Source organism: Agelaius tricolor, unplaced genomic scaffold, assembly GCF_023055355.1.
Source record: "Agelaius tricolor isolate 1412-34295 unplaced genomic scaffold, bAgeTri1.0.p SCAF_7, whole genome shotgun sequence".
Taxonomy (NCBI): domain Eukaryota; kingdom Metazoa; phylum Chordata; class Aves; order Passeriformes; family Icteridae; genus Agelaius; species Agelaius tricolor.
The window spans coordinates 6,207,616-6,219,081 of NW_027269267.1; the positions used below are offsets into that span (position 1 = coordinate 6,207,616).

Consider the following 11,466-nt stretch of genomic DNA (forward strand, 5'->3'; position numbering starts at 1 on the left):
ATAGCATTCTTTTACCCCTGACTGTAATCACAGCCACACTGGGAGGTGCTGGCTGCTTTTCAAAGTAAAAGGCTTGGGATTTGGAAGCAAAGCAAGGAGCTCCCTTCTTTTGAACCTCTCTGAAAGACCACTTGTGTTTGCTTCCTACTTACGTGTTTCTGCTCAGAACCATGGCATGAGAATGAGGTGGCATCTTCCCTCCTACCCTTTTCTGACAACAGTGCCCTATTCTTGCCATGGCTGTGTGCATGTAAATTAATTTTCATATTACCTGCTCTCTCGTTTAGGTGTATGTGGGGACCAGCTGAAATTTGTGTCATTATTATCTGTGCATGTGTCTGGGTGGGGAAAGGCTGTGTGTTACTTTTGCTTTTTCTGTGATGGTTCAGTGCCTTGGTTTTCCTGTTGGAGACTGCAGGACTTCAGCAGGATTTTGTTTTTTTGTGAATGATCTTTTAAATTAAAGCCGTACTTGGTTAAAGTGTTTCTCTTCTAGAACTGGAAGATGACCAACAGCTCTAGTTTTAAAAATCCAAACCAGCTCTTCCCATTCCAGCTCTCCCCTTTGCCCCAGTGGACAGTAAAAGGTCTCTTCCCCCAGGAGAAAGCAAAGGAACAGTGTAAGATGGAAGCCACAATTTCTTATGCTGTAGCACTTCTTATTACAATTTCTTTCTGTGTCTTCCCTTTCCTATTGCAAATTAGCTGTAGCAAGCCTTTATCTGGGAGAGCTAGGAGAGAGAATAGAAAATCCAGCTCCAGCAGCATTACAGATGGTTTTACAAAGGATGAATTTAGAATTGAGAAATAGCAGCAGTTGACATAGAGATGTTTTGCATTGGATGTTGCATTCCCTGATAGATTGTTGAGGGAAGGCAAACTGTTCTTCCATAACTGCTGTGAGAAAAGTGCACAGAAGTGCATGGAAAGGGCACATGAATTCTGGTATGGGTTCTCTGATGTCTCCTGATGTTAATGCTTTTGCCCTCTAACACAAATTCCCTGGACTTTACAGAACTGTCTTAGTTATGTCTTTTCTCTTGCCTTCAGAAGAGAATCTCTGGAGGTTTTTGTTTTTTTTTTTTTGTTGTTGTTGTTTGGTTGGTGTTTTTTAATTTTGGTTTGTTTTTTTTTTAATTTCTATTTTACTTTCTTATTTTTGCAAGATTTGTCAAAGGGCCAAAAGGGGTGCTGGGGGGAAGAGGGAGGAATTAAGCAGGTGTTTTGCTTGATCCCACAAACCTCACTCTTCTTAAGAAACCAAGTTGTGAACTGTTAATTACATCTTTTTGCAATTGGCTGGTGCTGATCTTTGAGTTGGGATAGAATGGGAAAAGTTAAGTCAGTCCTTGAACTTAACAACTGAAGAGCACAACCCAATATGTAAATGTATTATAGCTTCCAAGAACTAGGGGAGGATATAATCCTAAAAGTTACTGACTTTTTAAAAAGTTTTTAGTTTGCTCTTCTAAGGTGAAATGGTTCAGTGAGAAGGGAGCTCTGGTAATGAACTGTCTTTTGCTTCAGAGGATGCTTATTTTGGTTGTAGCCACATAACCCTCTCACCAATGGGTATGTTTAATACCAGAGAGTCCTGAATATAGGACACAGCTGAAAGCAGGCTGGAGAATGAATATCTGAAATCAGCCAGATGGTATCAGGCTAATAAATTCTGCCCAGATGTCTTGTGTTGCAATAACATCTGGTGGTCACTCGGTAGTGGGTGGTAGGGTCATCCTGGGGGGCCACAGGGTCATCCTGTGGGCTGTGCTGGAGCTCCCTTTAGATATGGCCCTGGGCCCAAACAAATCACCTTAGCAGTGAGTCACTGGATCAGCTGTGTGAGATTATTTTCTGAAGGAACCTTGCTGGCTATGCAGGCAGCTGCATCTACAGCAGGGGACCAGCACAGGGGTTGCTGCTGAGTGTCTTTTTTGCAATCTAGAGTGCACCAAAGGAAATCTTTCTCAGCATCAGAGATGCCAAACAGCATTTCTTTTAGATGCTTATGCTGTTTGGAGCACATTGGTAAGCAATGACTTGAAAAGAAAGAGCAGCAGTTTGTGCAGAACCACAAGGTTTCCTGCTATGAAAAATCAGCCTGACCTCTTTGTGGTTCTACACTTTCAATGTAGGAAATCCCCCTGTGAAAGTTTTAGGTGATCTTTGTTTTGCAGTCTATTTTCAACTAGCCCTGAAGTGGAAGCTGAGGGTGTGAAACGCACGACTCACATAAGGCTTGAAAATTCAGCAGAGCATTGCACTGACTCACAGCTGGGTCTTTAGGACTTGCTTTCCCCCAAATGACTGAGCCCTTTCCTTTCCAAAACAGCAGCATTTACCTTCACCAGTGTTGTTGAGAGATCTTAACAGTGCTCTGACTGAAGCACTGCTTATGTGACATCTCCTGCTCCCAACACTCATCCTGACTTCCCTTGAACTCGTGCTCCTTCCTTTCCACTGATTAACACCCTGTGAAATATCTTCTGATGCTATCTCACACCAGATGGTTTTTTTCCCCTAGGATGATCCAATACCTGCTTCTGCAATAGCAGGAACAGGCTGTAGCTCCACAGTTGTGATCTGGTATCTCTGGGTAGCTGCAGGAGCTGTTTCAGTGCCACAGACACAAATCTCCTCTGCCACATCTGCTTTGGCACCCTCTGAACCCTTGGTGGAGTTTTGCACAAGTGATGAGGTTTTGCATCACCTAGATAACAACCGTTCTTTGGAAATCCAGGAAAAAAGTGAGTTGGAGCACTACAGTGATTATGTCTGTGCCAATGATTTTGGAAACACTACTAAATACTTGTATTATATGGCAGCTAATTTCTGGTTGGGTGCATGATGTGCCTTGGAGCATAAAGGGCAGAAAGATGCACTGGTTCTAGCCATGTCAAAAATCCAGGAGGTGTGTGAGTGGAAATCTCTAATACCACCTAAGAACTCTGAATGCTTGGATATCTTCTCCTGGAATACCAGAGAAGCAGTGTCATTCATGAGGCCATCCAGAACTGAGCAGGAGGTTATGGCTGTGTAGTGTCAGGCCAGGCTTCTCAAATGTTTCTCTGCTCACATTTCCTAGAGCCATGACAAAAACATTGACTGTCCAAGCTGTGAAAACTGGTTTTAAACTGGTTACTTTCAAGCTCCTCTGATATTCTCTGCTTTAGTGATCTCCTAAGGTGCAAATGGACCTAAATCAGAGACAGGATCTCAGCTTTCTCTCCTATCATTCTCATTGAGAACTGTAAACACCAGTGGATAGCCCTGTTCTCTGGGAAAGCAAAATGTGTAAAGTATTAGCTTTACAGTGTTAGTAAAGTTAGTAGTTAGTGTTAGCTACACAGTGTTCCTTCACATTCACTTCACATTCTACACTTTTTTTGTACACAGAATGAGATATGAGATCATTGTTTATATCTGGGTTTCTCTAGTTAAGAATGCCTGCTGCACTTTCCCTAGAAAGGACTACCTTCCTTTATTCTGTTCTTGCACAAAATATTTAAAATCATAGGCCAAATACTTTATTATTTATCCACATGCAGAATAGAGGCAGGACCATGTCTGGCTGGGCCCTTTTGGCATCTTGTAATATGCTGTGGATATTTTGTTTGGATGGAAGGGATGTTCTTTTTTGCATTTCTTAAATTACTTTTCAATGTGTTTCCAATACACTGAAAGTGTGTGAGAGTCAAACTCTCATAAAACACAATATTATTCAATGCACAGCTCTTGCTACCAAAGTAAACAATTGATTTTTCTGCGTTGCCATCAGATTTTGGGGAAGTAGGCACTTCTGGGAGATGTCTAACAAAGCTGTAGCCTGGAGGAGTTTTGTCATTGCAATGTGCTCAATGTGCTAGACAGATGTAGCAATTTTACTCTAGGACAGATGTAGCAATTTTACTCTAGGACAGATGTAGCAACTGAGTGGGTCTTCCTATGGGTGGGAAGAGATGTTTTCCTTGACATTTTCCACAGCTGGACTGTCTGAATTCACATCCTCTCTTGTGATCAGCTTTTCATGAAAATTTTTTCAATGAGCCCAAAGCTTGAGTTCTGAGTATTTGTGGTAAGAGATGGCCAGACTTGGGCCTTCAGAAATGACTAAACTTGAGGTGAAAACCGCACAGAAGTGTTGATTTGGAAAGGCAGGACTCCTTCTCCAAATTGTCTTTGCTTCTTGGTAAAAAAAGCTGATGCATTCAATGGGAACTTGAGTGATCCTTGATAGGAATGTGCCAATGACCTACTTCTTAGCCAAACTGCATCTCCTAACTTCAGCTGGGGCAGTGGGGGGAGTGTTGGGTGGGACTTCTCTGCAACCTACGGCATTCCTAACTCTCGAAGGAAAAGGATGTGATGTCCTCAGATGGGAAAGTACCAAATGCTAATTGATTAGCTATGGCATTTTGCATATTTTACAGGCTGCTGCCAAACATCTGGAGGCCTCATTATAATGCAGGCAAACAAAGAATTGTGTTTGGATCTTTAGAGCACTATGGAATGGCATTAAACACTACAGCTGCCCTTTCTGCAGACACAAAAGTCCATTTGTGAGAATATATAATGGAACAAGTTGGGGTTTTTTTCCTCCCCTTGCTGACACATTTGTGGAAAGTTTACTAGTAGTTATTTGGTGTGATTTGCTTCCACTGACAGCTGTCAAACAAAGTAGTAGCTCCTGGGTTCAACCCAAGGGAGAAATGATTTGTAGGAAGCACTCAAGGTATGTGAAGTTTACATGATCTAGTTTTGAAGCACTTCCTCAGAGCCCTCACAGAAATCTTCTCTAGATGTTAAATGCCGATCCCATATTTGTGGTTCAGAGCCCTTACATTCCTGTCCTGCTACCAGATGGGGTTTGAAGAGCCTTGTTAAGTTTGTCTCTTTCAATGCTCCAGATTGTCAGGAACTCAAAGCTGACCTCGCTGCTTCTAGGATTGTTTATTTAGAGGACTGAACTAAGAGTGTTACATGTTGGCCTTTTTACAATCACTCAAGCTGTAAAACATCATTTGGGAGATTGAATTGGCAGCTGAAGGACAGTGAACATCTCAGAGCAGCTCTGAAACATAACACTGGTTTCAGGAATTGAAGCAATCCTATTTCTATGCAGTTTTTCAGGGATGGCAAAATGTCTGGGCCTTGCAGCCCTGTTCAGGAGCCACCCAAGATGAAATACCTGCTCTGGCCTAACCTGAGCAGGACATGGGGTGTCTCTGATCCAAGATGAAATACCTGCTCTGGCCTAATCAGAGCAAGACATGGGGCGTCTCTGATCCAAGATGAAATACCTGCTCTGGCCTAACCTGAGCAGGACATGGGGTGTCTGATCCAAGATGAAATACCTGCTCTGGCCTAACCTGAGCAGGACATGGGGTGTCTCTGATCCAAGATGAAATACCTGCTCTGGCCTAACCTGAGCAGGACATGGGGTGTCTGATCCAAGATGAAATACCTGCTCTGGCCTAACCTGGGACATGGGGTGTCTCTGATCCAAGATGAAATACCTGCTCTGGCCTAACCTGAGCAAGACATGGGGTGTCTCTGATCCAAGATGAAATACCTGCTCTGGCCTAACCTGAGCAAGACATGGGATGTCTCTGATCCAAGATGAAATACCTGCTCTGGCCTAACCTGAGCAAGACATGGGATGTCTCTGATCCAAGATGAAATACCTGCTCTGGCCTAACCAGAGCAAGACATGGGGTGTCTCTGATCCACACCTTGCTGGTAGGGAGTCAGTGGTGGCCTTGCCATGATTTGTGTTACCTCCCTGAGCTCTGTCTCTTACAGCTGCTTCATCCCCAAATCCCTGCATTTTATGGCCTGCAAATGCAAGGAACACTGGAGCTGAAGTTTCCATTTACCCTTGGATATAACCCTTGACATGAGGGCTGTTTCTGAGTGGGAACTTGTTCGTGCATCTCTCAACACAGAAGAGTAGGAGAAAATAGGAGCCAGGCTAATAAAACTATATTTTAACCAAGGCTATCCTAAGTTAGATCATCCTCTCTCTTCTGAGGTGTGGGGCACATCTGTGGCTGGGCTTTGTCACACATGCCAAGCCAGCAAATCTGCACTGACTGGAGATCAGCTCCTGCAGGTCACTCTGCATCTGAATTGAGTTGTTCAGCTTCAGTGAAAGCAGTATTTGGAAAACACCTGTAATAAAATGGTTTCTTTCCATGACCACCATGAAAATTGTAGCCACAGTGAGGTTCTCAAAAGGTGAAATGAACTGTGTGGAAGATAATCTTTGAGGACAGAAGTTTCCCACGAGGAAATTCAAAGATCCCCTAGACAGGCCTACCATACAACCCTGCTAGCTCTTTAATTAGGTGTTTTGTGTTTTAGTTTGAGACTCTGAAGGTTTCATCCAGGTACTCATGCAGCTCTATCCTGTTTAATAAAAGGAGCTTGTCCTCAGCAAGGCACTGCTGCTTTCCTTGGCTTTAATAGATCCCAAGTGTGGGCCCAAGAAATGTTTTTGGAATTAGGCTTCCCCAGGGTACACTTACTGGATGGATGACAACACTCTAGTACAAATCAACACACTCTTTTCTGCTTCATTCCTCTGTGCTGAGTGAAGAAATGGGGGAAGAGGTAGTAAAATGTGTTACAGCACAGGGACTTACATGGCTCCTAGGGATGAAATGAAATTGTATTCTGACCCCTGACTCTCTGGCTTGGCATAGCTGTCCTGTAGAGGGGACCTTTCCAGGAAAACCTTTTAGCCCTAAAGCTTTTAATTTCATGCCCCTGCTCCCTTTCCCAGCAGAGGATTTAAAAAGTACAAGAGATGCAACGCAACATGGGGACCCCAGGGAGCTTTCACTCCCATCCTCACAAGTCATTGCAGAATTTCTTGTTGAGAAAAAAATCCTTCCTCATCTTAAACAAATCATTCTGTAAAAGAATATTGATTTTGTTATAGAAGACAGTTGAAGCTCTGATAGATTCTACTCTATTGATCCTATCACTATGGGCCTTTAGATTCATACAGTGTTATGCTTTGCTTTCAAAAATCTCTGTGAAGTATGAATATAGTGCTACCTATAGTGCTGCCAGAAAACTTGGCTTGCAGCCTGAGTCTTCAGAAGCATCACTGTGGGTGACTGAGTGAGGAGTGCATGGGAGTGAATTAACCATGGAATGGCCCTTGCTGGATCTGTGATAGAGCTGGAAAAGTGGTGACGCTCCTGTCTCCATTTCTTCTCACCTTGTGGGTTTCTCAAATGCTTCTGGGCATCTCCTTTTTCCCTTTCATTGTTGCTATTACTAATTAAAGAAAATATCATCCTCTGGATAATACCTTACATTTGAGTAAGAAGAAGAACCAAATTTAAGCTGGTCTACCTCAAAGAGGTAGTATATGGAGTTCTGTATGCTCTTCCCTTTCCTGATGTCAAAATCAATCAGCCCTCTTTGGAGATACAATGGGAAGCATCTGCTTGGCTTTAGCTCTGATCTTTCTCTGTGGTGGTATCAATCATTGGCCTGGCAAGGCTATTGATAAAAAAGCTGAAAGCAATTTTGCTTTTAAAAAAAATTCTGGTTCAGAGCTTAAGCGCATGCCAATGTAGAACATGGGGTGCTCAAATGTTAGAAGAGAAGCCAGAGTTGGAGATTACATTTAAATGCACTTAGTTGAGAAATGTTTGGACTGTACAACTAATTAACCATATTCATAAACTGATAGGAGGCCAAAAAAAAAAAAAAATCAAGCAAGCAGCAGTCTCCTTAGTCTCATTTAGTGTGCTCTTTTCAGCAGCCTTGCAAGGAGATTGTAAGTGAAATGAAATAATATGAAAAATGGCTTTGTAACATGTGCACAAAGTGGTGAGAGAGGAAAATACATGCAAAACTAAGTTGTGGAAATAATTTTAAAAATTAGAACCCTATAGATTATAACCCATAATAGTTATCTAGCTCAATAATTCCCCTTTTTTCTCCATCTTTCCCATTCTCTAATAAAGTTGCATTCTTCAACTACATCAAGCAAAGGCTGGATTACACCACTCACCAGTGTTCTTTTTGTATAGAACAGAAGTGAATTTGGAGTGAAACTTTGAGTATTGGAGTAATGCAATTAACAACTGCCCTTCAGCACGTGGAGTTCATGTCTAGGCAATGCTCCAGCACTTCTCCAGTTCCTGTTAGCACAGACACCTCTGCACCACACCTTGCTCTGGGGTTAGGATTTGCCTCAAGGTGTTGAGGTGCTGTTTTAAAAATATGTGAGCAGATGTGACCTGAAATCAATGAATGGAAGTCTCTGAGGCTCAGGCTGCTTTGAAAAATATGACAGCAGGTACACTCACAATGTATACACATCCCCAAATGCCCCTGAAAGTTATCAGTGCTCGATGAGACACACCCACTGAAGCATGTTCAAGTGTGTGTGTATTTAATGTAATGTAGCAGAAAAGTATCTCATTGCTCAGAGGACAGTTTATATGCATTTTTCTCTCCTCCCTTATTTCTCTCACCTGTTGTTGAACCAAAGCTCAGTCATGGACATGTCCCAGCACCTGGACTGTCACCTTAGGTGGCTGTTCAGGGGTGCTCATCTTCCATAGGAGGCTTTGTCCTGAGAGGGTGGGGAGGCTGTAACACAGTTCAGAAAAGGAAAGTGAGAAGGGTGTGAAAGAAAAACCACCTAAAGTTTTTCAAAGGGCTCTAAGTACTCATCATAGAATGATTTGGAAGTGACCCTGAAAGATCATCTCGTTCCAACCCCCCCTGCCATGGGCAAGCACATCTTCTACTATACCAGAGACACAACCAGTCTGACCTGGATGCTTCCAAGGATGGGGCATCCACAACTTCTCTGGGAAACCCATTTTAGTGCCTCACCACTCTCACAGTAAAGAATTTTTTCCTTATGTGCATCCTGCATCTACCCTTTTCCAGTTTAAAATCATTGTCCTTTGTCCTGTCACTACAGGCCTTGGTAAAAATTCTCTTTTTTAGCAGCCCCTGAAAGGCCCCTCTGAGATCTCCCCAGAGTCTTCTTCAGGCTGAACAGCCTCAACTCTCTCTGTCTGTGTTCAGAAGAGAGGTGTTCCAGCACTGACTGTTTTTATGGACTTCTTCTGGATCTGCTCCACCAGGTCTCTGTTTTATGTTAGCAGAAAACTATAGATAAGTGACAAGGTGGGAAAATCCAAGAAGCCCCCTAAAGAATTGACTGCACCTGTGTATTGGCTTCTTTTCTTTTTTCCTTAAAGGATAGAAATGCTTTTTCTTTTGCAGAGTGAGATGTTCTTCTCTCACCCATCCCTGACCTCCCACCAAACACTGAGTGGCTTTTCTGGAGATAAAATGTGCAGAACTGGTGACTTTTCTACAAAAAGATCAGTCTCCTGAGTGTAGTATATCTTTTTTTTTTTAGGGCTTTTCTTGGGGAAAGCTTAACAGAATTTTTTTTGTAATACTCAGCTTGCCAAATATTCCAATAACCTGGTCTGTATTACAAGAAGTGCACTAGGAGCTAAAAAATTTCCTGTCATCTCCTTTCCCTTTCCAGAAATAGATAAACCATGAAATGAATGAAAAATCTGTGCTGATTTCCACCTTTGCACTACTTACACTTGTGTTACCAAGATAAACTCCAAAAAATGGCAAGTTTTTTGATTTAGTGAGAACTGAAATCTATAGCTCTGTTATTTCACTTCTTCCCCAAGATTCACTTTGAGTCAACTGGTGAAACATTTCTATTTAGCTTTCAAAAAGGCAAGATTATCTAGCATGAGCTGGCTCTTGAGGGGGTCTGAGTTCCAGGTTCACATGGAGGAAGTGTGAGAAATTGATCTTTGTGGCATTTGTTGCTCTGTACTTCTCCCAGATGTCTTTTTCCTACCTTCCTCTGTCCCTGCATTCATTTGGTGGGTACAGACAGTCCCCTCTAAAGGCCACAATGAGCTACCAAGAATAAAATTAGATTTTAAGATAAGAAAGTTGTTTTAAATGCCTTGTTTGGGCATTGGCTTGTATATATATTGTTGTGTAGGTTTTGTGGTTTGTTTTGTAATTAATCTAATATAAATCTGTCAAAATCAAGGCACCAGGTTTCTCTGGAGCTTATTTGTGCAACAGAATTTGGTTATTTTAATGTTTTTTTTTTCTCCCAAACTCCACCACCACTTGTAATAGAAACCACAGTGACTCAGTTTGGGAAAACCCTCCTGTGCAGATGTATAGCCTCTTTCTAGTCTTGTCACTCTTACACTTGACTTTTTCACTACCTGCAGCCTGCACCCCGGGACCTCTTGCCTTCCTTTTAGCTGCTGTTACTCTCTGCAGTTTGTGATCAGAGAGCATTCAGAACCTGAGGAGTTACCCAGAGCTCCCTTTCTGCCTGCCTGCTGAATGTCCTGAGCCTTTGCTCTTGCTCAGGTGACATTTTGAGGCAGCAAGTGTGATTGGATTGTTTTCAGCCTAGTGTTTGTCCTCTGAATTTCACCAAGCTGAGACTCCCTGTTCAGTCACTTCTGTCAGTGTGCCACTTTCACGGCTAAGGAAAAGCAAAAAGATAAGAGCAGAAATAAAGGCAAAGTGGTGCTCAGTGAGAAAATTAGTTGGAAATGCCTTTTGTTTTAGTGGTGGCCTCACTTTCCATTTTGCAGTCTGAGCACACCCCAGCTGGGAGCCAGCGCAGGGGAGAGCAGTTACACAAATGGGAACCCCCTCAATCCGGAGCTTTTCCTCTCTGGAAAACTGTTGCTCATGACAAAGAAAAATAAAACAAACCCACAAGCCTAATCCACATGGTTTCTTTTTCATTTTTACCCATGGAAACATCATCTGAAGCAAGTGTAAAAGACCTTAGCCAAACCCCATAGCCCAAATACTGCAATTTTAGCACTTTCTCATCCAATATAGAAAACTTGATCTCTTGCTTACCTCTGTGGAATCTCCCTGTGTCCCCTCTGCACGTGCTGAGATCCAAACGTGCTGCTGCAAGGAGCTTCTGCTGTGAATGAGGAAGTGCTGGAGCAGGGCAGGATGTGAGCAGTGACTCAGAGAAATCAGGGGCTGTTTCTCCAGCCAAGCCGAGGAATAAATGGAAATATTGTCAGCTCTCACCATAGCCTGTTCAGCTGACACAGGCTCTTACAAACTACCAATAGAAAAAGCTCAGGAGTTACCACTTTACCAATAGAAAAAGTTCAGGACCCACCTTTGATCTTTTCCCAGAATTTAGCTATTTATGATAATGCAGCCTTCAGGTATTGCAGTTCCTTCTAGGAGGACTGCCTACCTTTTGTCTCATAGTTAAGCATTTCTTTGCATGAATGTGCTACTTGAAAATGTTCAGAACAAGGATTTTGCCAGTGTTTCTGGAACAACTCTTGTCTCTCAGCTTTAGCAGGCACTTGGGGCTTTGCTTAATTCTTTCTACTGAGGAAAAAAAAAAAAAAACTAAAAAACTTTTATCTTACATTAATATCAGTC

General features: G+C 42.5%; 1 protein-coding gene across 1 annotated transcript in view; it reads right to left on the reverse strand.

Annotated features, from left to right (window-relative positions):
* Positions 1-11,466, reverse strand: part of LOC139591556 (V-set domain containing T-cell activation inhibitor 1-like) — a 34,561-nt gene extending 23,095 nt beyond the window's left edge. Inside the window, exons 1-2 of the mRNA XM_071430246.1 lie at positions 10,915-11,466; positions 8,499-8,616 (exon numbers count right to left, since the gene is read on the reverse strand). The gene's annotated coding sequence lies outside the window, so the exon portion shown is untranslated. The remainder of the gene's footprint in view (positions 1-8,498; positions 8,617-10,914) is intronic.